Source organism: Coregonus clupeaformis, chromosome 14 (assembly GCF_020615455.1).
Source record: "Coregonus clupeaformis isolate EN_2021a chromosome 14, ASM2061545v1, whole genome shotgun sequence".
Taxonomy (NCBI): Eukaryota; Metazoa; Chordata; class Actinopteri; order Salmoniformes; family Salmonidae; genus Coregonus; species Coregonus clupeaformis.
Genome location: NC_059205.1, coordinates 35,763,084 through 35,785,925, shown reverse-complemented (window position 1 = coordinate 35,785,925; position 22,842 = coordinate 35,763,084). Strand labels below are relative to the sequence as shown.

General features: G+C 42.7%; 1 protein-coding gene and 1 non-coding gene across 2 annotated transcripts in view; both read right to left on the bottom strand.

The window, feature by feature from the left end:
- The window catches only part of LOC121580966 (TGF-beta receptor type-1-like), a 59,634-nt gene that overhangs the window by 34,021 nt on the left and 2,771 nt on the right, over positions 1–22,842 (bottom strand). The gene's annotated exons all lie outside the window — the stretch shown is intronic.
- On the bottom strand, positions 14,028–14,107 carry trnae-uuc. The gene has a single exon. It is a non-coding gene; the product is annotated as a tRNA-Glu (tRNA).

Below are 22,842 nucleotides of genomic sequence, written 5' to 3'. Positions count from 1 at the left end.
CAGGAAAGGATTCTCTGAATGACAGTCAAGTGATAAAGAGCTGGTGTAATACTGCATGCAGTTTAACAACAACCAAAGTGCGGGAATTAATGTTGGTCTGGAGAATATATGGAACATTTTGGTGTCTGTTGTTATGACTGTAAGTCGCTTTGGATAAAAGCGTCTGCTAAATGGCATATTATTATTATTATTATTATTATTATTACGGCAGTCAAGAAAGTTAGCCTATGTTGTGGTCAACATTATGTCAAGACTCCTGAGGTAAGATTACGGTCCGTGTACGTTTTGATCGTCTGTTTTCCGAGTTAAAATGGAGCAATTGGGGACGTGAAAACGGCTTGTTTTTCCTTTCTGAATAAAAAAACAAAAAAACATGTAATGTTTTATCATTTTATCATTTTTATCATTATAATTTTTGCATATAAAACCAAAAAAACGACTTGCTATTTCGATTTTCACATGTGGGTGGGGTTAAATGTGGAATGCCTGTCATTGGTTAAGTGCACAGCAAACACTTCCTGTCCTTTCAAAGTAGGAGTTCACTCTTCTAACATTCTATGAATCTATCTAATTGATTAATAGCTGCCCATACCGTGCCAGTGCCAAGATAAAGTAAGATTTCTCGATTTCTGCATAAGATTCAGTGTGTATTGACTTATTAATGAACTGCTGTTACTGTAAATGGTTAGCTGACTGATATATCCTAGCTACCTAACTAACCATTGGTAATCTTATTCAATGATGCCATACAGCCAACACGACAGTATCTATTGCTAGAGTAGAGACATACCCTAGCTATAATTAGTCAGTGGTTGCACATCTAACTAGCTGGAATGAAGCAAGGGTGCATTTGTATTTGTATTTATTATGGATCCTCATTAGCTGCTACTCTTCCTGGGGTCCAGAATAGTAGACATGTAAATATATCCTTTCACTGTTTAAAGCAGGTCTTCAAATACCCGGAACTGTCTTAACAGACTGATAGGGTGGCGTGGGTGTGTCCAGCTTACACCTGTGCAAATCCATGTGTGTATAGCAATGGAATGAAACATCCAACCAATGCCCCAAGTCATGCTGTAGGTCCACCACACACCTGAAGGGTTGCGGGGTCTTGTCCACAAGCAACCCCTAGCCCCTACCCCTAGACACTTGTGGAGATCTGAGAGGATTGGACAGGTGTACGCAATACCGCCAAAATTCCACCAAGCCTTTCAGAGGGTAAGGTGGAGCTCTCACCATGTCACCACCCATCAATCCCTCTCAAATCTCCACAAGTGTCTTGACTCTGGGCAGTAGGGGCTAGGGGTCGTTTCTGGACATGCCATGGGTATTATTGTAGCACAGTCAGACAGTCTGGTACTGTCTATAATGTTAAAGGGGCAGTGCAATTAAAAACTAGATTTTCCGTTTTCTTATGATATTTCCACACATTCAGTTTTGTGTTTCTATCATTGTGGGGACCAAATAATAGATTTTCCCTAACCCTAAGTCTAACCCTAACTTTAACCCTAAGCCTAACCCCAAACCCCTAACCCTAATAGTAACCCTAAACCTAAAATAGCATTTTTCCTTCTGGTACCCACAAGGATAGTTAAACAAAACCACACACACACACACACACACAGGTAGAGCTGGGACGATATCAGTATCAAAAATATTTTTTACATGGCAAAAATGAAAACATGAAGCAGACCGAACTCTTTGACCTTTAAAAACCTGCTGCATGTAAAATATTGTGTGCTATAAATGTGACTCTGGATGCAACAATGATGTTTGTTTCAAACATTAGGGCTGTTTTCCTGAAGAAGTTAAATCTGCTAAATGTTTTGTTTCCTTGCCTCGATACTAACAAGTATCACGATACTGGTATCGTCCTGGCCCTACTGAAGTCTAAATAACACTCAGAAATTTTGAAAATTATGATAATGCCCTTTTTGTGTAAGAGCTGTTTAAAAATAAAAAAGCCTGTTCAGGTGGGATGTAACTTTGGCCCACATCATGACGTCACAATTTGATCTGATTATAATAGACCAATGACTGTTCATCTCGGTAAGGGGGTGGACTCTAGAACAGCCTATCATCCAATCAGGGCTGTGTATGTAAATATATTACAATTTGTTTCCTAATGCCCACATGATCAGACTGAACATTAAATGATTCAAAATATATTTTGGAGTTATTTTCATTAAATAAACAGTGATTTATTAGACATACAGTGATGATTTAAACATAACATTTGAAAGACTGCATGGGGGCTTTAATACCTGTCAAATACTTGCTTCCTCTGTCCTAGGGAGAGTTCAAATGCATTTCCTTGATTCGTTGCATCCTCTCTCCTCATCTCCTTTTCAAAACCCATTGGATGAGAAGGTCAGAGGTCCTTTCCCTCTCACCTTCTTATGCAATGGGTTTTGAGAAAGTGAGGAGAGAGGACGTGAGGAATCAAGGAAATGCAATTGAGATTCTCCCCTTGTTTCCCCCATTCTTCACCTCCTTCTCAAAGCACATTGGGGGAGAGTAGTGAAGGTTCCTCCCCTCAGGCTACAATGCACTTTCAAGCAGAGGCAAGGAGTGGAGGAAACAAGGACAGAGGAAGCAAGAATTTGACGGCTAGTTTTCAGACACACAGACTCACACACAATTCTTGAAGAGTTTATTGATTATAATGATTTCATTACTAGTTATTATTGTCAATGATTTTGGTGACAGAACCCGTTGAATTATATTAACTATTAAAACAAAATAACGAAATGAGCACAGCCAAGTCAACACCTTAACATTTCTCTGTTTGTCCGGAATATAAACCAGCCTTATGAAAATTGGCATTCTTCGTGCACAACAGGTAAAGATGTTCTTTCAGAGCAGTAATTGCAGGATAAATGTGATCACAGCGGCTGTGGTTTGTAAGTAGCCTACACAATGTGGTTGATACTGGGTTGCAACCACAGACGCTACAACGTACACACAGTAAGTAGCTGGAAAGTGTTGCTAATGCTTTTACTGCAACAGGAGAGTCCAGACTCTAGAGAGTTCTTATTAGTCAGCCTTTGGTCCCATAGCTCAGGTTACACAGGGAGGCTGGGAGGAGGTGTGTGTACAACGGTGTCACCATGCAGCGCTGCAGCTAAAACAAACCAGATGTAGTGGGCCCTGCAATACACTCAGGCTGCAGCGAGTGACACCGCTCCTTTGATCTCACACACACATAGGCTAAACACACTACAAAGATACACACAAAACGCACACAGCGATACACATAGCGACACACACTAGACACCGGAGCCGCAACAGGCCAAACCTCAAACGGCCTATCATCAAACCACAGGCTACAATTAAAGAAGCAGTGTGGGATAGCACGCCGTCTAGACGGACCTCTAGATCTCTGTCTTGAAACAAGATCGGGGAGGGAGCGAGAGGGCGGCCATTAAAGGAACGCTAGGCGTAATCGACCTCTGCTGCATTCCTAGAGAGAGGATCTTGGTGTCGGTACTTGAGTGGGAGTTGTAATGGCAGCAGTACTGCAGAGAGAGTCAGGGGAGGAGAGTAGTTAAGTGAGAGAGAATGGGCCGTGGTAGAGTGACAGTCCGATCATTTATCCTGTGGCACTGACTGAGGCATCCATCAGACCTGGGAAAACTATAGTTTTAACTATTCTTTGTGGAAGATAACAATTTTTTAAGGGGGACGAAATAGTTACTTTAGAAATGACTACTTTTGAAAATAATTTGAATACAGATCTCAGAAAGTAACTACTTTTTTAACCTATTTGAATACAGATCTGAGAAAGCAACTTTACGTTACAGCCTTGAACTAAAATGGATTTTAAAAAAGATTAAATCTACACACAATACCCCATGATGACGAAGTGAAAACAGGTTTAGACATTTTTGCAAATGTATTAAAAATAAAATGTACATAAGTATTCAGACCCTTTGCTATGAGACTCGAAATTGAGCTCCGGTGCATCCTGTTTCCATTGATCATCCTTGAGATGTTTCTACAACTTGATTGGAGTCCACTTCTGGTAAATTCAATTGATTGGACATGATTTGGAAAGGTACACACCTGTTTATATGAGGATTCTCTGTTGCTAGGCAAGATTGTGTGTGTGTGTGTGAAGTGGTAATCTGACCTAGGGTCGAATTGCTCACTCTTACCTAAATCCATGGCTGTCTTACCTTATCAGAGACTGAAATCAGACTGTTGCCTAATGCATCTCTCCTCAAACAAAAGGTTCTGAGAGCGGAGCCAAAGTTGAGCAGCGTTTAGACTAGTCATGAGTAATTACAGCATGACGGGAGGGGAAGAGGAGTAGGTTTGGGTATGTTTGAAAGATTAAGTGTGAACCTGTCATGTCCAACAATCAATCTTCAGGTCAAGCTCGGGAGAGCTGTGGTTGAACAGAGTTTAAACTAAACATGAGTGTTTTTGCAAGATAAGGGATTGACTGATTGTATTACTATTGATTCTGAACTGAATAAAAGTTTAATTTAGCTGCCATCATAGACAAAGGGAGTGGGCGGAGCGATAGAGAGCGGGAAACTGAAGAGGGAGGGGTTTTGAGCTAGAAGGGATGTGAATGGGACTATATAGATGGGGAGCAGAGAGAGAGAAGAAAGGCTACTCTGCAGACCAGCCTGGCTTTGTTGAATTGTAATAAAGTCAATCTTGATTATACAAAAACTCTGGAAGAACTTAGATTTTTAATAAAGTATAGTGATTATTTTCCACATCACTTCCAGAAGGACAACCATCTCTGCAGCGCTCCACCAATCAGGCCTTTATGGTAGAGTGGCCAGATGGAAGCCACTACTCAGTAAAAGGCACATGTCAGCCCGCTTGGAGTTTGCCAAAAGGCACCTAAAGGACTCGCAGACCATGAGAAACAAGATTCTCTGGTCTGATGAAACCAAGATTTAACTCTTTGGCCTGAATGCCAAGTGTCACGTCTGGAGTAAACCTGGCACCATCCCTACGGTGAAGCAAGGCGGTGGCAGCATCATGCTGTGGGGATGTTTTTCAGTGGCAGGGACTGGCACGTTGTGTTTGCTATTCCAAGTTTATCATTTTAAAAGGCTAATTGATCATTAGAAAACCCTTTTGCAATTATGTTAGCACGCTTTGCAACTCTGCCTAGAAGGTCAGCATCCCGGAGTCGCCTCTTCTCTGTTGACGTTGAGACTGGTGTTTTACGGGTACTATTTAATGAAGCAGCCAGTTGAGGACCTGTGAGGCGTCTGTTTTTCAAACTAGACACTAATGTATTTGTCCTCTTGCTCAGTTGTGCACCGGGGCCTCCCACTCCTCAGATTACCGGGACGCGTACTCCGAGCATGCGCTAACCAACTGGCAAGTGTCTTCACTGACATTTTCAACATGTCCCTGACTGTGTCTGCAATACCAACATGTTTCAAGCAGACCACCATAGTCCCTGTGCCCAAGAACTTGCCTAAATGACTACCGACCCGTAGCACTCACGTCTGTAGCCATGAAGTGCTTTGAAAGGCTGGTCATGGCTCACATCAACACCATTATCTCAGAAACCCTAGAACCACTCCAATTTGCATACCGCCCCAATAGATCCACAGATGATGCAATCTCTATTGCACTCCACACTGCCCTTTCCCACCTGGACAAGAGGAACACCTACGTGAGAATGCTATTCATTGACTACAGCTCAGCGTTCAACACCATAGTGCCCTCAAAGCTCATCACTAAGCTAAGGACCCTGGGACTAAACACCTCCCTCTGCAACTGGATCCTGGACTTCCTGACGGGCCGTCCCCAGGTGGTAAGGGTAGGTAACAACACATCTGCCACGCTGATCCTCAACACGGGGGCCCCTCAGGGGTGCGTGCTCAGTCCCCTCCTGTACTCCCTGTTCAGCCATGACTGTATGGCCAGGCATGACTCCAACACCATCATTAAGTTTGCCGATGACACAACAGTGGTAGGCCTGATCACCAACAACGATGAGACAGCCTATAGGGAGGAGGTCAGAGACCTGGTCGTGTGGTGCCAGGATAACAACCTCTCCCTGAACGTGATCAAGACAAAGGAGATGATTGTTGACTACAGGAACAAAAAAAATGGACTGAGCACGCCCCCATTCTCATCGACGGGGCTGTAGTGGAACAGGTTGAGAGCTTCAAGTTCCTTGGTGCCCATATCATCAACAAACTATCATGGTCCAAACACACCAAGGCAGTCGTGAAGAGGGCATGACAAAGCCTATTCCCCCTCAGGAGACTGAAGAAATTTGGCATGGGTCCTCAGATCCTCAAAAACGTTTACAGCTGCACCAGAGAGCATCCTGACTGGTTGCATCACTGCCTGGTATGGCAACTGCTCGGCATCCGACCGCAAGGCACTACAGAGGGTAGTGCGTACGGCCCAGTACATCACTGGGGCCAAGCTTCCTGCCATCCAGGACCTCTATACCAGGCGGTGTCAGAGGAAGGCCCTAAAAATTGTCAAAGACTCTAGCCACCCTAGTCATAGACTGTTCTCTCTTCTACCGCATGGCAAGGGGTTATTATTATTATTTTTGTACCCCCCTTTTCTCCCCAATTTCGTGATATCCAATTGCGATCCAATTACAATCTTGTCTCATCGCTGCAACTCCCCAACGGGCTCGGGAGAGGTGAAGGTCGAGTCATGTGTCCTCCGAAACATGACCCGCCAAACCGTGCTTCTTAACACCCGCCCCCTTAACCCGGAAGCCAGCTGCACCAATGTGTCGGATAAACACTGTTCAAATGATGACCCAAGTCAGCCTGCAGGCACCTGGCCCGCAATGAGCCAAGTAAAGCCTCCCCGGCCAAACCCTCCCCTAACCCAGACAACGCTGTGCCAATTGTGCGCCGCCCTATGGGACTCCCGGTCACCGCCGGTTGTGACACAGCCTTGGATTGAACCCGGGTCTATAGTGACGCCTTAGACCTCTGCGCCACTCGGGAGGCATGATCATGCTGTTTAATCAGCTTCTTGATATGCCACACCTGTCAGGTGGATGGATTATCTTGGCAAAGGAAAAATACTCATTAACAGGGATGTCAACAAATTTGTGCACAACATTTTAGCAAAATAAGCTTTTTGCGCATATGGAACATTTCTAGGATCTTTTATTTCAGCTCATGAAACATGGGACCAACACTTAACATTGCATTTATATTCAACTACCTAGAGTATTTGAAAAGTTGCATTTTCATATAAACTACAAAATATAACTATTTTCTGCCCAGGTCTGGCATTCATCTATCTGCTTGGCAGAGACTGCTGAAAACATAGAACAAAAGTATTGACCTAAAACTCTGCACTCAAAAGAGAAAGGTTAGAAAAAACCCATTACAAAACAACTTTGCCCATCTATCAAACTCTTAACATTGTACTATTTTGACATAGATTCAAAGACGAGTTGGGTTTCAATCAATATAGGGTTGTGTACGACTTAGCAAGTTAACAAAAGGAGCTTTCTGAGACCTTATAAAATAAAATAATTGGGCTTTGAGCTTTTTTACTGACGCAAAGACATTGTCCTTTGAGCAGTAAAAAAGCCTTCAGAAAACTGTTATCGAGGGTCAGGCAAAGCCGACAACATCCAACTGGAGCGCAGAGTAAAAAGCCATAAGGCACCAAGGTTTAATAAAAAGATGACGAAACACATCGATTCAACAGAATCAATCCAGCACAGCCAACAACTCCGCTTGATTTGGCCTCATGCATGTCCTACACATGTACCCTACAACCTCTAAATTGGTGTGATCATCACACATCCAGGGAGATGTAAGGACTGAGGATGACCCCTGCATGGCTCGCTGAGTCCCACTTTATCCCAAATGGCACCCGATTCCCTACGTAGTGCACTACTGACCAGGGCCCCTATGGGGGAATAGGGTGCCATTTGGGACGCAACCACAGTCCACTGGAAGAGGCAGGCACTCAGGAGACAGATGCGAGGTGGCAGGCACTTTGAGTTACTTGGAGCCTGCTCTCTCTCCCTGGGTACTGGAGTGGTTGGGCGCCTGGGTCCTTCTCCACTGAGTGCTTGACTCATTAATTAATGGATGGCTGGGGCTGTCCTCTCCATGTACCATCAATTACTGTACTCACCAGCCTGGCCCAGGTTCTCCTCCCTTCCTCTGACTCCTTCCTTCTCTGCACTCTTCTTTCATTCCCCTGTTTCTTTCACAACCCCATAAACCGTTCACTCAACACCTCCCTCTAGTAATTAGTACCTGTAGACTTCCACTCATTGTGCTAATGCTAGTTAGCATTGGCTCGCGAAACCACTGCTAACTTCCTTCATATTGCACACAGAGACATAAAAATGGTATCCACAAGTTAATCTGACTCTGGGTTAATATAACAAGGGCTTAAATGCCAGAATCTCACAGTATCCCTTTAAGCCTGCCTGACCTATCAATAGACGGAAAGGTACTACTGATGTTATGACACCCTGATGTCAGCACTGATCAAAACGTGTTAAACTTAAAAGCATGCAGTTTAAAAACAACAAAAGATCTGTAGGGAGCTGCTTTCTAGCTACAAACTAGTCCATCTTTCCTCTTGTTTCCCAAAAGGTAGCTAGTATTGAGAATCACCAATCGATTGGTCGAAATGTTAAAATGTGTATTTTTCCATATATACACAGCCCCTATGTTTGAATAAAGTCAACTATATGTAGGCTACTGAGCTTGTCTGATGCTTGAAGCACTGCAATTAAAAATTAAGACAAATAACTAAAGGAGGGAGCCAGAGATCAATATAGCCTAACCAGAAGAAGAAAAAACTGTTCCCGACCCGACTCCTCCCGCTGCTGCTGGCCTTCTCAGATTCTGCCATTAAGCTTCAGAAGTTGCCGGTAATAGGCTACACCAGTGTTCGGCAACCATTTCCCTTTTGGAGTGCCAAGTTATCGTACCATTTCTAATGATCAGCGTGCCAGTTATGATATTCATATGCACATTTTCGTCGAACAGTTTCATTTCATTTATAATAAAGTCTTCATATCTCAAAATCAATGTCATGTGGTTAATCAAAATGCTATCTAAATGAAAATGATACAAATCTAAAAGTAACTTCTATTGCCATTGCCAATATGTAAAAATAGCCTACATAAAGCCAACAAATAAAAACATTGCAGCCCACAGGTAGAAAATATCCTCATAAAAATAAATATCCTATAAATCCCACTCTTAAGGGCCCAGAATATTTTATACAATGTTTCATGTTTGCTAGCAGGAGCTTCGGGGCTGGACATGGCCTGTTCGCAAGGAACTTGAAACATTGTATCAACTATTAACTTGGTCCAGCCCCGAAGCTCCTGCTAGCGAACTTGAAACATTGTATAAAATATTCTGGGCCCTTAATTCTGGGCTCCAGACAGACAGACACATCTGTAAGCTATTTGCGCAAGGCATAACCCACCCCCCATAAAAAAAATAAAAAGGTGGTTGTCCCACTGGCTATCATAAGTTGAACGCACCAATTTGTAAGTCGCTCTGGATAAGAGCGTCTGCTAAATTATGTAAATGTAAATGCATAAGAAGTAATCAGGAAGGCCTTTTTTATGACGTTTCCACTGGATCAGAGCATGACATTTTTTTCCCCTTTCATGCCGAGTGGTTATCGAAAGAGAGGAGAGAGCTGGAAATATTTTTCAAATGGGCTACATTGAGGAAGTATTGTCATTCTCAATGGATGTAAAAACATACTTTTTTAAACTTTAACACCAGTCTCAACGTCAACAGTGAAGAGGCGACTCCGGGATGCTGACCTTCAAGGCAGAGTTGCAAAGATAAAGCCAGGGCGGCAGGTAGCTTAGTGGTTAAGAGCGTTGTGCCAGTAACCGAAAGGTCGCTGGTTCTAATCCCAGAGTCGACTAGGTGAAAAATCTGTCGATGTGCCCTTGAGCAAGGCACTTAACCCTAATTGCTCCTGTAAGTCGCTCTGGATAAGAGCGTCTGCTAAATGACTAAAAATGTAAATGTAAATATCTCAGACTGGCTAATGAAAAGAAAAGATTAAGATGGGCAGTCTGAGATAAGGCTTTTTCTTTGCAACTCTGCCTAGAAGGTCAGCATCCCGGAGTCGCCACTCTTCACTGTTGACGTTGAGACTGGTGTTTTGCGGGTACTATTTAATGAAGCTGCCAGTTGAGGACCTGTGAGGCGCCTGTTTCTCAAACTAGACACTAATGTATTTGTCCTCTTGCTCAGTTGTGCACCGGGGCCTCCCACTCCTCTTTCTATTCTGGTTAGATCCAGTTTGCGCTGTTCTGTGAAGGGAGTAGTACACAGCGTTGTACGAGATCTTCAGTTTCTTGGCAATTTCTTGCACGGAATAACCTTCATTTCTCAGAACAAGAATAGACTGACGAGTTTCAGAAGAAAGCCATTTTGAGCCTGTAATCGAACCCACAATTGCTGATGCTCCAGATACTCAACTAGTCTCAAGAAGGCCAGTTTTATTGCTTCTTTAATCAGCACAACAGTTTTCAGCTGTGCTAACATAATTGCAAAAGGGTTTTCTAATGATCAATTAGCCTTTTAAAATGATAAACTTGGATTAGCAAACACAACATGCCATTGGAACACAGGACTGATGGTTGCTGATAATGGGCCTCTGTACACCCATGTAGATATTACATAAAAAATCAACCGTTTCCAGCTCCATAGCCATTTACAACATTAACAATGTCTACACTGTATTTCTGATCAATTTGATGTTATTTTAATGGACAAAAAAAAATGCTTTTCTTTCGAAAAACAAGGAAATTTCTAAGTGACTCAAAACTTTTGAACGGTAGTGTATATACTGTATATTTGCCACTGCTTGACTAAAATAATCTCGGTCGACCAACAGCCTATCGACCAAACCATCGACCAGTCGACTAAATGGGGTCAGCCATTTATGGAATGAAAAGAAACAAATCCAAGGCAGAACTAGACGTTTACAATCTAGAGAAAGAGAAAACATGTACTGGGCACTGTACTGAGGCTGTGTACAGGTTACACAACCTGGCCTTGAAGTCATGAGGAGAACAAAGCAGAATAGAGACAACCAAATAAAGAACAGCACAAATAAACTAAAACAGTTCTCATATAGAGGTGTATTCATAGGATCAGTATGGCCACTGTAATACTGTGCTCAGCAGAAGAGACCTTGGCAAGCTAAAGGGAATGAGAGCCGTGGATGATTGCCTGTTCCTTTCCCCTCAGACAGTAGCCTTGACTGTCTCAAATCTCTCTCCCATCTCTCGTTCTCTCTTCTGCTCCCTTCTCAAATTCTGGGGGGAGGATAGGCCTACTCAGTGCTCCAGATGTTATAGAGGAGGATGATTGACAGCCCCACTGGAACAGGATGACCTCTACAGCCACTAACAATACTCCAATACACACAATGAACAAAACCAAGTAACTAGCATTGAACCAGCAGGATTCCTAAAAAAAACTATCCAATTCAGCCACTGCTGTCAAAAGCCCATAAACCCAATCACAAACTGGTGGCAGAGTCCGCAAAGGCAGTTAACCCGAAGTACGAGGGACACTATGATTATGAGTCCGAACCACACTTGGGGCAAGTTAGGGGCGGCAGGTAGCCTAGTGCTTAGAGCGTTGGGCCAGTAACCAAAAGGTTGCTAGTTCGATTCCCCAAGCCGACATGTGCCTTGAGCAAGGCTCTTAATCCTAATTTCTCCAGCTTCGCTGTTGATAGTGGCATACCCTGGCCGTGATCCCACTCTCCAAAAGGTGTCTCCGGGAGAGTTGGGATATGCCAACAAAAAAAAATATATATATCCAATTTACACTTGTACACATTTGAAATAGGCAAATATAAAGCAGCCACAAATGTATTATAATTATTTATTAGCCCAGAACTCACTTAAAAGGTTTTTAGAGAGGAAAAGTGAATGCCGGCAGCAGCAGGTTGGAGCAGACAGACAGATTGAAATGCCTGGGTAGAAGCACACTGCCAGAGGAAATTATGTAGTGGAAATAGGAGAGGTAGAGAGAGGGAGAGAAAGGAGAGGTATGCAAGACATCTCCACCAGCTGAGGGAAGAGGTAGGGCCTGTTGCTACAGCAGCTCTTAGTCAATGGCCTGGTTGGAAAAAGCTTCTCTCAGGCCCAAGTGTGCACTTCAGGGGCCCTAAACAGTGGCCAATGGTCACACTAAGGACAGAGGACAAAAACAAGGCAGAGAGCAGGGAGGGACATGTTTCTTTATCCTCTGAGCAGTATTTACCCTAGGATTTTTTTCGGTAGCAATTAGGGGTGTAACGATCCATCTACTACATCGATGTATCGATTTATATTCCTATGATCCAACTACATCGATCTGTGCTCGGCGAGTTGGCCTTTTGGACAACATATATCTATCTAACATCGTTTTAAAATGTAATAAATCGATTGTATCGATACTAGGAAATAACCCATTGGATTTAAGCACGTCAGACTTTATATGGATGTTTTTTCTTAGCACTTTTAATGATAAAGGCTTTAAACATTACTCGATTCAGTCTGCCTATCCGTGACGTCATCGCGCCAGCAGCAGCGCAAAGGTGCCAAGACAACAAAACATAGCATGGCGGAAGACAGAGGAGAAGCCGACGAGCGAGAAATTATCAAGCCACCATTGCGGTCCTTACAAGAAACAGGAATCTAGGAAACTTCACCTGCACTGTCCAGTATCCAGGTATTTATTTCAGTCACACTGGTTGAATTTTTGGCTAAAAGGTTACTGAATCGATTTCAAGTCACTGAATCGTTTCGGATCGTATCGTTCTAAATGAACCAATATCGTCCTTGAATCGTATCGACAACCACGAATCGTGATACAAATCGAATCGTTGTTAAAACGAATCGTTACACCCCTAGTAGCAATGACATGCTAGCTGTTCACAGACTTCCAGTCATTGAGCCAACGACTAGGCAGTAGAGGCTTTGAATATGTAAATGTCTAACTTGTGTACTAACTTTCCAGTTTTCTGTACTGCATGTAAGATATTGTGTGTGTATTTGTTTGTCGACGTCACAAAATTAATTTCCATTTAAATGGACAATAAAATATATTGTATCGTATTGTATCGTATCCATTTGAAAGCGCGTCTTGGCAGAAATATATATTTAAACAATTACAGCATACTTCCATTTCCTAATAATGCTCCCACAAGCTGCTTACCTATTTGTTTGAGGTTGTGGACAGGTGTCTTTTATACTGATAACAAGTTCAAACAGGTGCCATTAATACAGGTAACGAGTGGAGGACAGAGGAGCCTCTTAAAGAAGAAGTTACAGGTCTGTGAGAGACAGAAATCTTGCTTGTTTGTAGGTGACCAAATACTTATTTTCCACCATAATTTGCAAATAAATTCATTAAAAATCCTACAATGTGATTTTCTGGATTTCTTTTCCTCATTTTGTCTGTCATAGTTGACGTGTACCTATGATGAAAATTACAGGCCTCTCTCATCTTAAGTGGGAGAACTTGCACAATTGGTGGCTGACTAAATACTTTTTTCCCCCACTGTATATGTGCACATGGTATCAAATTAAACTTGGATGATTTGGCTCCTTCACTTGGACCGATGAGTGGGAGAGTGGAAATCTTCACTCTGTTGGTTGAGTTCACACTGCAGGACTGTGGGGAACTCAGGAAGGGTGAATATTGTGGGCCATAGTTTCGTGTTGGTTGGTGGATGGTGGTTGTTGGTTGTTGGCTGGTAGAAAATTGTGGTGGGTTGGTCTTGTTGGAGAGCTGAGACATAGAAGCATATACGTTTACATGTTTAGTCCTGTCGTTACAAATACAAAGCAGATTGTAAAATCTATACAGCAAGAAACAAGGTATGAATTCTTGTTATGGTATTACAAGTTCAATAGCTTTGTTGTACAAGGCATAATTATATTGAAAAATAGTTGATAAATACATTTACATTTTAGTCATTTAGCAGACGCTCTTTATCCAGAGCGACTTACAGTTAGTTAGTGGGTGTATACATTATTTTATTTATTTTTTCATACTGGGCCCCCGTGGGAATCGAACCCACAACCCTGGCGTTGAAAACGCCATGCTCTACCAACTGAGCTACATCCCTGCCGGCCATTCCCTCCCCTACCCTGGGCCAATTGTGCGCCGCGCCATGGGTCTCCAGGTCGGGGCCGGCTACGACAGAGCCTGGATTCGAACCAGGATCTCTAATGGCAAAGCTAGCACTGCGATGCAGTGCCTTAAACCACTGCGCCACTCGGGAGACATACCTCAGTTACATACTTCTTTAAATGTCCAATTAATTTAGCAAATCGAACTTGAGTTTTCATGACAGGAAACAGCTGTTCGATCATCCTGTCATTCAAGCCCATGAGTGTCTCACCATCGATGAGGTGGTCTGTTGAGTAAAGTTGAGAAAGTGTTATTAGATATGAGATATTAATAGCAGTAGTTGTTTTACAGGATTATATTGCATTGGAGTCAAGACTGGAGCCAAGTCTACAGACCAAGACCCATCCTCTTAAAACCAAGAACCAGGATTTCAAAAGCTATGACGTGATCACAACCAGTTTAAATGCTGAAACAAGACGCAGGATATTTTAGACAAAATCACCTGCAAATACAATGCCGGAGAGGGATTGTGAGTCTCCCCTCGGGTCAAGGTAGCGGTCCAGATCATGGAACGCCAGTTCCTCCCCAGGCACCACGGCTGCCCACTGGAGACTGTCCTCAACCACATAGGCATGTGCATGGCTGTTGAAACTAGAGGGAGCTTTCCACACAAATACCAGCTGCCCAATATGCCATATATGTGGTTTACTTTGAAGAACACCAGAATCTCCTCAGTGTGCGCCATCCCAATCACCAGACAATCACCAATCTTGTATGACACGCTGTCTACAGTGATGCACTTTGTTTTGCTGACATGGTCTGGATTCAGATGCTCCCCAAATGATAAGTGACAGAGACCAGGAGGGCACGAATTGGGATCTCTTGTGTCTGCGCAGAGTGGTACTGCTCCCAGCATTGTCTCATCTGGTGTCTTTGCAATGTTTTTGTAGTTGCAGATGACATGTAGAATTCTCTTCAAGTACTGATGTTTGGCTTCAAAGCGCATACACGACAGATGGATAAATGGTCCATATGCCATCAGCAGTCGGGGGTAATGGATCAGAAAGTGCATCTTGGGTGTTCGCTTGTTTGGGAAGACTTCTTGAAAAAGAGCATGCAATTCCATAATTTTCTCTTCCAGGTATGGTACCCAAGACCTTCTGATGGTAGGCGTCATGATTATGTCCACAATGTCTCTCAGTAACAGGTACACTTCCCATGCATCACAGCTAACTATTTGGGACCCAATCATTTGGGGAAGCAAACTAAAGATGGTGAATTTCTTAGATGCACTCCCAGCCAGATTTCTCAGGACATGCTCAGATAGTGGTGGTGGTCAGGATGATCTGTCGTGGTGGTCTGGATGATCTGTCGTAGTTGCCATAGGGGAAGGTATCGATCTCGTAATTTAGCAACATCATGGGAAGAGAGGTTGTCGGCGGAGATTGTGGCAATGGTGGCACAAAATACCTTGCTTTCTCCGTTGCACTCCAAAGAAACACCTTGTGTCTCCAGCAGTCTGATATCATCAAGCAGAGGTTTGAAGTCTTCATCATAACTTGTTACTCCTTTCTGAATTAGCTTGTGTTGTATCAGGGTGGAGAGGTAAATGTTTTGCAGCTGAGATGTGTTTCTTGCCAAGATTGCCAATTTTGAAATACACAGCTGAAAGCTTGTGTTTCCTTTTTTTGATCCAAGTGGATTGACAACCTCAAATTAATCTATATAAAAATGAAGCCACATTGTTTGTTTTTGCGTGAGCAAGGCCTTGATCTTGAAAAAATTCCCATCTGTGAAATCACTCAAGATTTCATCGTTGGCAGGTTGTTCTTCTCTATTTAAACTTGCCCAAACATCTTCATTTTTGTGCCACCTTCTTCAAAAGGTCAGGTAGTGGGATGTACTGAAAACTGCCTCGGTCCTGTTCTTCACCACTCAGATGTATCTCTCGGTCTAACCATTCCCATTTCTTCACAGCATTATTGCTCCAGCATCCACTCTGTGTTGATGCTTCTCATGCACTCTTCAAAAACCTGTCTGGTTTAAAAGCTCACACAAGTCATTGTCCCCATCTACATTGATGTGAATGTTTCTAAGATGGAATTTCAAGGCATCACTGTAATGGGACATAAATGAATAAAAAAATAGAATGAAGATCCTCCACTATACTGCTCTGCAGTCGCAGGAACACAATGCTTCTCTCTGATCTTCAACATAAAAAGGCAGAGGTTTCTCTTAAGGCCTCTAACCAGGTCTTCAGTTTTGAAGTCCAAGGCCTCAATAACAGTAGTTGCAGGCGCCCACGTGAGATCAGAGTCATCGTCATTCACATTTTCCTCAATGTAGTCAGGCACAGGAATTACAGAACCATTAGGCCTATCTCAAATCAAATCAAATCAAATTTTATTGGTCACATGCGCCGAATACAACAGGTGCAGACATTGCAGTGAAATGCTTACTTACAGCCCTTAACCAACAGTGCATTTATTTTAAACAAAAAAAGTAAGAATAAAACAACAACAACAAAAGTGTTGAGAAAAAAGAGCAGAAGTAAAATAAAGTGACAGTAGGGAGGCTATATATACAGTAAAATAAAGTGACAGTAGGGAGGCTATATATACAGGGGGGTACCGTTGCAGAGTCAATGTGCGGGGGCACCGACTAGTTGAGGTAGTTGAGGTAATATGTACATGTGGGTAGAGTTAAAGTGACTATGCATAAATACTTAACAGAGTAGCAGCAGCGTAAAAAGGATGGGGTGGGGGGCAGTGCAAATAGTCCGGGTAGCCATGATTAGCTGTTCAGGAGTCTTATGGCTTGGGGGTAGAAGCTGTTGAGAAGTCTTTTGGACCTAGACTTGGCACTCCGGTACCGCTTGCCGTGCGGTAGCAGAGAGAACAGTCTATGACTAGGGTGGCTGGAGTCTTTGACAATTTTGAGGGCCTTCCTCTGACACCGCCTGGTATAGAGGTCCTGGATGGCAGGGAGCTTTGCCCCAGTGATGTACTGGGCCGTACGCACTACCCTCTGTAGTGCCTTGCGGTCAGAGGCCAAGCAGTTGCCATACCAGGCGGTGATGCAACCAGTCAGGATGCTCTCGATGGTGCAGCTGTAGAATTTTTTGAGGATCTGAGGACCCATGCCAAATCTTTTTAGTCTCCTGAGGGGGAATAGGCTTTGTCGTGCCCTCTTCACGACTGTCTTGGTGTGTTTGGACCATGATAGTTCGTTGGTGATGTGGACACCAAGGAACTTGAAGCTCTCAACCTGTTTCACTACAGCCCCGTCGATGAGAATGGGGGCGTGCTCAGTCCTCTTTTTTTTTCCTGTAGTCCACAATCATCTCCTTTGTCTTGGTCACGTTGAGGGAGAGGTTGTTGTCCTGGCACCACACGGCCAGATCTCTGACCTCCTCCCTATAGGCTGTCTCATCGTTGTCGGTGATCAGGCCTACCACTGTTGTGTCGTCGGCAAACTTAATGATGGTGTTGGAGTCGTGCCTATCTGTCAGCAAATCTTTGTGTTTTCTGTATACAGTGAGGGAAAAAAGTATTTGATCCCCTGCTGATTTTGTACGTTTGCCCACTGACAAAGACATGATCAGTCTATAATTTTAATGGTAGGTTTGTTCGAACAGTGAGAGACAGAATAACAACAAAAAAATCCAGAAAAACACATGTCAAAAATGTTATGAATTGATTTGCATTTTAATTAGGGAAATAAGTATTTGACCCCTCTGCAAAACATGACTTAGTCCTTGGTGGCAAAACCCTTGTTGGCAATCACAGTTTCTTGTAGTTGGCCACCAGGTTTGCACACATCTCAGGAGGGATTTTGTACCACTCTTCTTTGCAGATCGTCTCCAAGTCATTAAGGCTTCGAGGCTGACGTTTGGCAACTCGAACCTTCAGCTCCCTCCACAGATTTTCTATGGGATTAAGGTCTGGAGACTGGCTAGGCCACTCCAGGACCTTAATGTGCTTCTTCTTGAGCCACTTTTTTGTTGCCTTGGCCGTGTGTTTTGGGTTATTGTCATGCTGGAATACCCATCCACGATCCATTTTCAATGCCCTGGCTGAGGGAAGGAGGTTCTCACCCAAGATTTGACAGTACATGGCCCCGTCCATCGTCCCTTTGATGCGGTGAAGTTGTCCTGTCCCCTTAGCAGAAAAACACCCCCAAAGCATAATGTTTCCACCTCCATGTTTGACGGTGGGGATGGTGTTCTTGGGGTCTTAGGCAGCATTCCTCCTCCTCCAAACACAGCGAGTTGAGTTGATGCCAAAGAGCTCCATTTTGGTCTCATCTGACCACAACACTTTCACCCAGTTCTCCTCTGAATCATTCAGATGTTCATTGGCAAACTTCAGACGGGCCTGTATCTGTGCATTCTTGAGCAGGGGGACCTTGCGGGCGCTGCAGGATTTCAGTCCTTCACGGCGTAGTGTGTTACCAATTGTTTTCTTGGTGACTATGGTCCCAGCTGCCTTGAGATCATTGACAAGATCCTCCCGTGTAGTTCTGGGCTGATTCCTCATGATCATTGCAACTCCACGAGGTGAGATCTTGCATGGAGACCCAGGCCGAGGAAGATTGACAGTTCTTTTGTGTTTCTTCCATTTGCGAATAATCGCACCAACTGTTGTCACCTTCTCACCAAGCTGCTTGGCGATGGTCTTGTAGCCCATTCCAGCCTTGTGTAGGTCTACAATCTTGTCCCTGACATCCTTGGAGAGCTCTTTGGTCTTGGCCATGGTGGAGAGTTTGGAATCTGATTGATTGCTTCTGTGGACAGGTGTCTTTTATACAGGTAACAAACTGAGATTAGGAGCACTCCCTTTAAAAGTGTGCTCCTTATCTCAGCTCGTTACCTGTATAAAATACACCTGGGGGCCAGAAATCTTTCTGATTGAGAGGGGGTCAAATACTTATTTCCCTCATTAAAATGCAAATCAATTTATAACATTTTTGACATATGTTTTTCTGGATGTTTTTGTTGTTATTCTGTCTCTCACTGTTCAAATAAACCTACCATTAAAATTATAGACTGATAATTTCTTTGTCAGTGGGCAAACGTACAAAATCAGCAGGGGATCAAATACTTTTTTCCCCTCACTGTATATGTGTCCTATATGATGCAAAGCATTTACATGTTTTCATGCAACTTCCAAGTCCACATGTTAACCTTGGCTCACTCTGGTGATACAGACCAATGTGGCAAATCTGTTTTATGAGCAAAAAAAAAATTCTTGTTGCATATTGGGCAGTTATACATAGCAAGCATTTTGACTGGTGTTGACTGGCAGGTAGCCTAGCAGTTTAAGCATTCCAATCGTCCAGCCGACAAGGTGAAAAAAATGTTGTTCTGTCCTTGAGCAAGGCAGTTATAAGACCTCCACAACAAGAGCTACCCGGTAGTTGGGTTAAAAGCGGAAGTCAAGTTTTGGTTGGACCTTGCAGGCAATTATGATAAAAAAATATTTACATTATAAACCTTGGAAAGGAGAGGTGTAGTCCTCCAACTGATTTTGCTGAAGCCTCTGGCAGACATCCTCCACTGACCATCCATATACTTCAGAATTTCTGAAAAGAAACAGAATCAGGTTTCATGCCAGAGTCCAGTTAGGCTATGCAAAGGCACTACATACCCTGTTCCCACCAGGAAAACCCATGAAATGATCAAAACCAACTCACCAGACACTGGTGTGCTAATAGATTTAAGTTTGTATTGACTGCTACGTAGATTAACTATGCACTTCAAATGCAGCTGTCCTACAACATATCCTTACCTTCTTCTTGATCCCAATTGCATTGTGTCCATGTTCTGTCCTATAAGAATTTCAAAGGAAGAGAAAATGTGTCAAAAAATAGTCTTGCAAGCATTAAAAAATATATATATTAAATAAATATTGAAAGATAAATGGCATCGACATATAATTGAATGCAAAAGAGAAGAACATATTGGAGAAAGCACTAGCCAATACAGTACTGCCACACAGGCCTAATATCACATGTCAAGCTATCTTTGTACACAAATTGTTCAATATTTGATCAGGCTGACTTGAAAGATTATACGCAACATTGACAGATTCAGTCTTGTCTGGACAGGTCACCGTCCTTAGTTAGCTTGCGTCAACGAAGCTAGCCAGTTCATTCTCACAAAAGTCAGAACTGCTCTAGATTGAAAACTTACATTAATGAGTGTAAAGCCATGTTTGCTTTATGGAAACTATATACATTTTACATTTACATTTTAGTCATTTAGCAGACGCTCTTATCCAGAGCGACTTACAGGAGCAATTAGGGTTAAGTGCCTTGCTCAAGGGCACAGACAGATTTTTCACCTAGTCGGCTCTGGGATAAGAACCAGCGACCTTTCGGTTAATGGCACAACGCTCTTAACCACTATGCTACCTACAATATATGGGACAGAATATAGTTCAGGAAATAATACAAACCTAGTTCTGCCTAGTTAGGACATAATTTTAGCTAGCTAGCTACTGTAGCTAATACAACGGTCAAACCCGGCTATCTAATATTTACGTTAATTATTCTGAACTATAGCTAGCTAACCATAATTGTCTTCGTTATTCATTAGTATGTTATATTATTATATCAATTATTTCGATACATATTCAGAGCATAACATAAACCCAACTTACCTTTTTAACTGTTGTCGCATTCAAACGTGGCACGAGTGTTTTCAGTTGCAAATTTCCCCGAAGAACTCCAGCAACAATAGGGGGTTCCTTGATGAACCCCACCTCCTAAGAAGTTATTTGAAGAACCTTTTGGGGCTGTTTTTCATTGCCAAGAACCCCAAGGTTCTTCAAGGATCTTCGAAGAACTCCAGTTGAACCCCTAATTTTTAGAGTGTAGCTAACACTATAACTAACCCCCATACAGACATTTCCATAGTCAGGTCACAGCTCGGCCCTGCTGCTCTGCTCCATCACCCTGATTGCAGCTCTTTTGTCCTTCAACAAATGTGTGTGTGTGTGTGTGAGAGAGGCGAGCCCCGACTAAAGCAGATGTCTCGGGTGACCACTCTGGTCGTGACCCGTTCTCTGCCCATTCATGACTTTAGGGACAAAGTCATTCAGTATGTGTGAGCTTATTCGGACTAGCTGCTGCTAGTACACATATTGCCTAATTTAACACAAACCTAGATTGATTTTGGAGCTGGAACACAAAGTTTGCCTTCAGGGGTGTACTGGCACACACTCATACACCCACACCATTCATTGCAAATCATATAAATTGAAGTGCTCTGAAAAATCACAAACAGCCAGTGCTGTAGTAACTAAGTACAAATAATTTGAAGTACTACTTAAATCGTTTTTTGGGGTATCTGTACTTTACTATTTCTATTTTTGACAACTTAACTCAACTACATTCCTAAAGAAAATGTGTACTTTTTACTAGGGAGGTGACAAAAATAAATAATAATCTTAACGTTAAATCTTAACATTTAAATGGCCATTTAAATGGCCATTTATCAATTATAAAATTCCAAGTGAATTCACAATGCAGATGGTCTACATCACGCTTCCCGCGGAGAAAGAACATTTAATAATTGATGCTGCTGGTGCTCCTGCTTTTCACGAGAGTGCCGTGTGTAGCTTGTTGTTGTTTTCCAATGATAAGTCATCAAACCAGCACTAGGCTAGTCATACAGCTAGTCTCCTTGTGGCAAGTTATTAGGAGATATCTTGGCTAATCAATGGTAGATGGAATTAAAATGACAGAACTAAAAGTCAAATGAGAAGGACAGGCTACAACACCAAGAGCCAACAGGTAGGCTGCTACTTAATAATCTGAATGGAGTTGTTATTTACTGTAGGATTCGGAAGGGGAGAAAGTGCACCGTTCAAGTTATGTAGTCTCAATTAGCCTAGCTAACATTTGCTAGTTAACTAGCTTCTCTCGGTTTGATGCAGTCAAGACAGCAACTATGTAATCAGATGAGATGATCAATAACTAGCAATAAGTTAGTCTACCAGCGCCATTTCTCGCCCCCTCCCTGCTCCCCTTGTCACTCATATTTGAGCTGCTGCTCTGCTTTGAGCCTCTCGCTTTCCCTTGTGCATTACAGCTCCGGTTAATAAAGTAGATAAAATATTTGCCTTTTTCTCCTCCTACTAACGTTACAGCATTGTTGCATTAGGTATTTGTTTAATTTGTATTTCCCTTTATGATGATCGGGACCTGTTAGGTGGTAGCTTTGTGATAACTGCACTGTGATTTTAATTGTGTGAAAACCAAAAAAACACATTGTTCTTCGGTTAGGGATTTTTTCCTAAAAGTTAACGATCCCAATTTCGTTTCATCCGCTCCTTTATAAGATGACTAAAATGTAGTCTATCACTGCAAAAAATGTTGTGTGTGCCACCAAATTATGGGCTGTTGCCACCAACTGAAAAAGTTTGTGGCACCAGTGCCACCAGGGGAAAATGTTAGTCTGGAGCCCTGTCCTCGAGCCAAAAAGTTAGCCCACCCCTGCTCTAGACAGTAGTTTCTGTATAAAACAATGGCTTCATAAGTATTATTGTTTTCTTCTAGCTCAGTCATTGCATTTGAGGAAGCCAATTGTGTTGTCTGAGTCTCTAAAGAGCTCCTGTATTCATATTTTATATGAATCTATAATTCATATTAATTGCTTTGCTCAAGGGTAAAAGGATATTTTATTTATGTGACTGTGGAATCCTAAAATGTCAACACCTCCTGTCCTTGTACA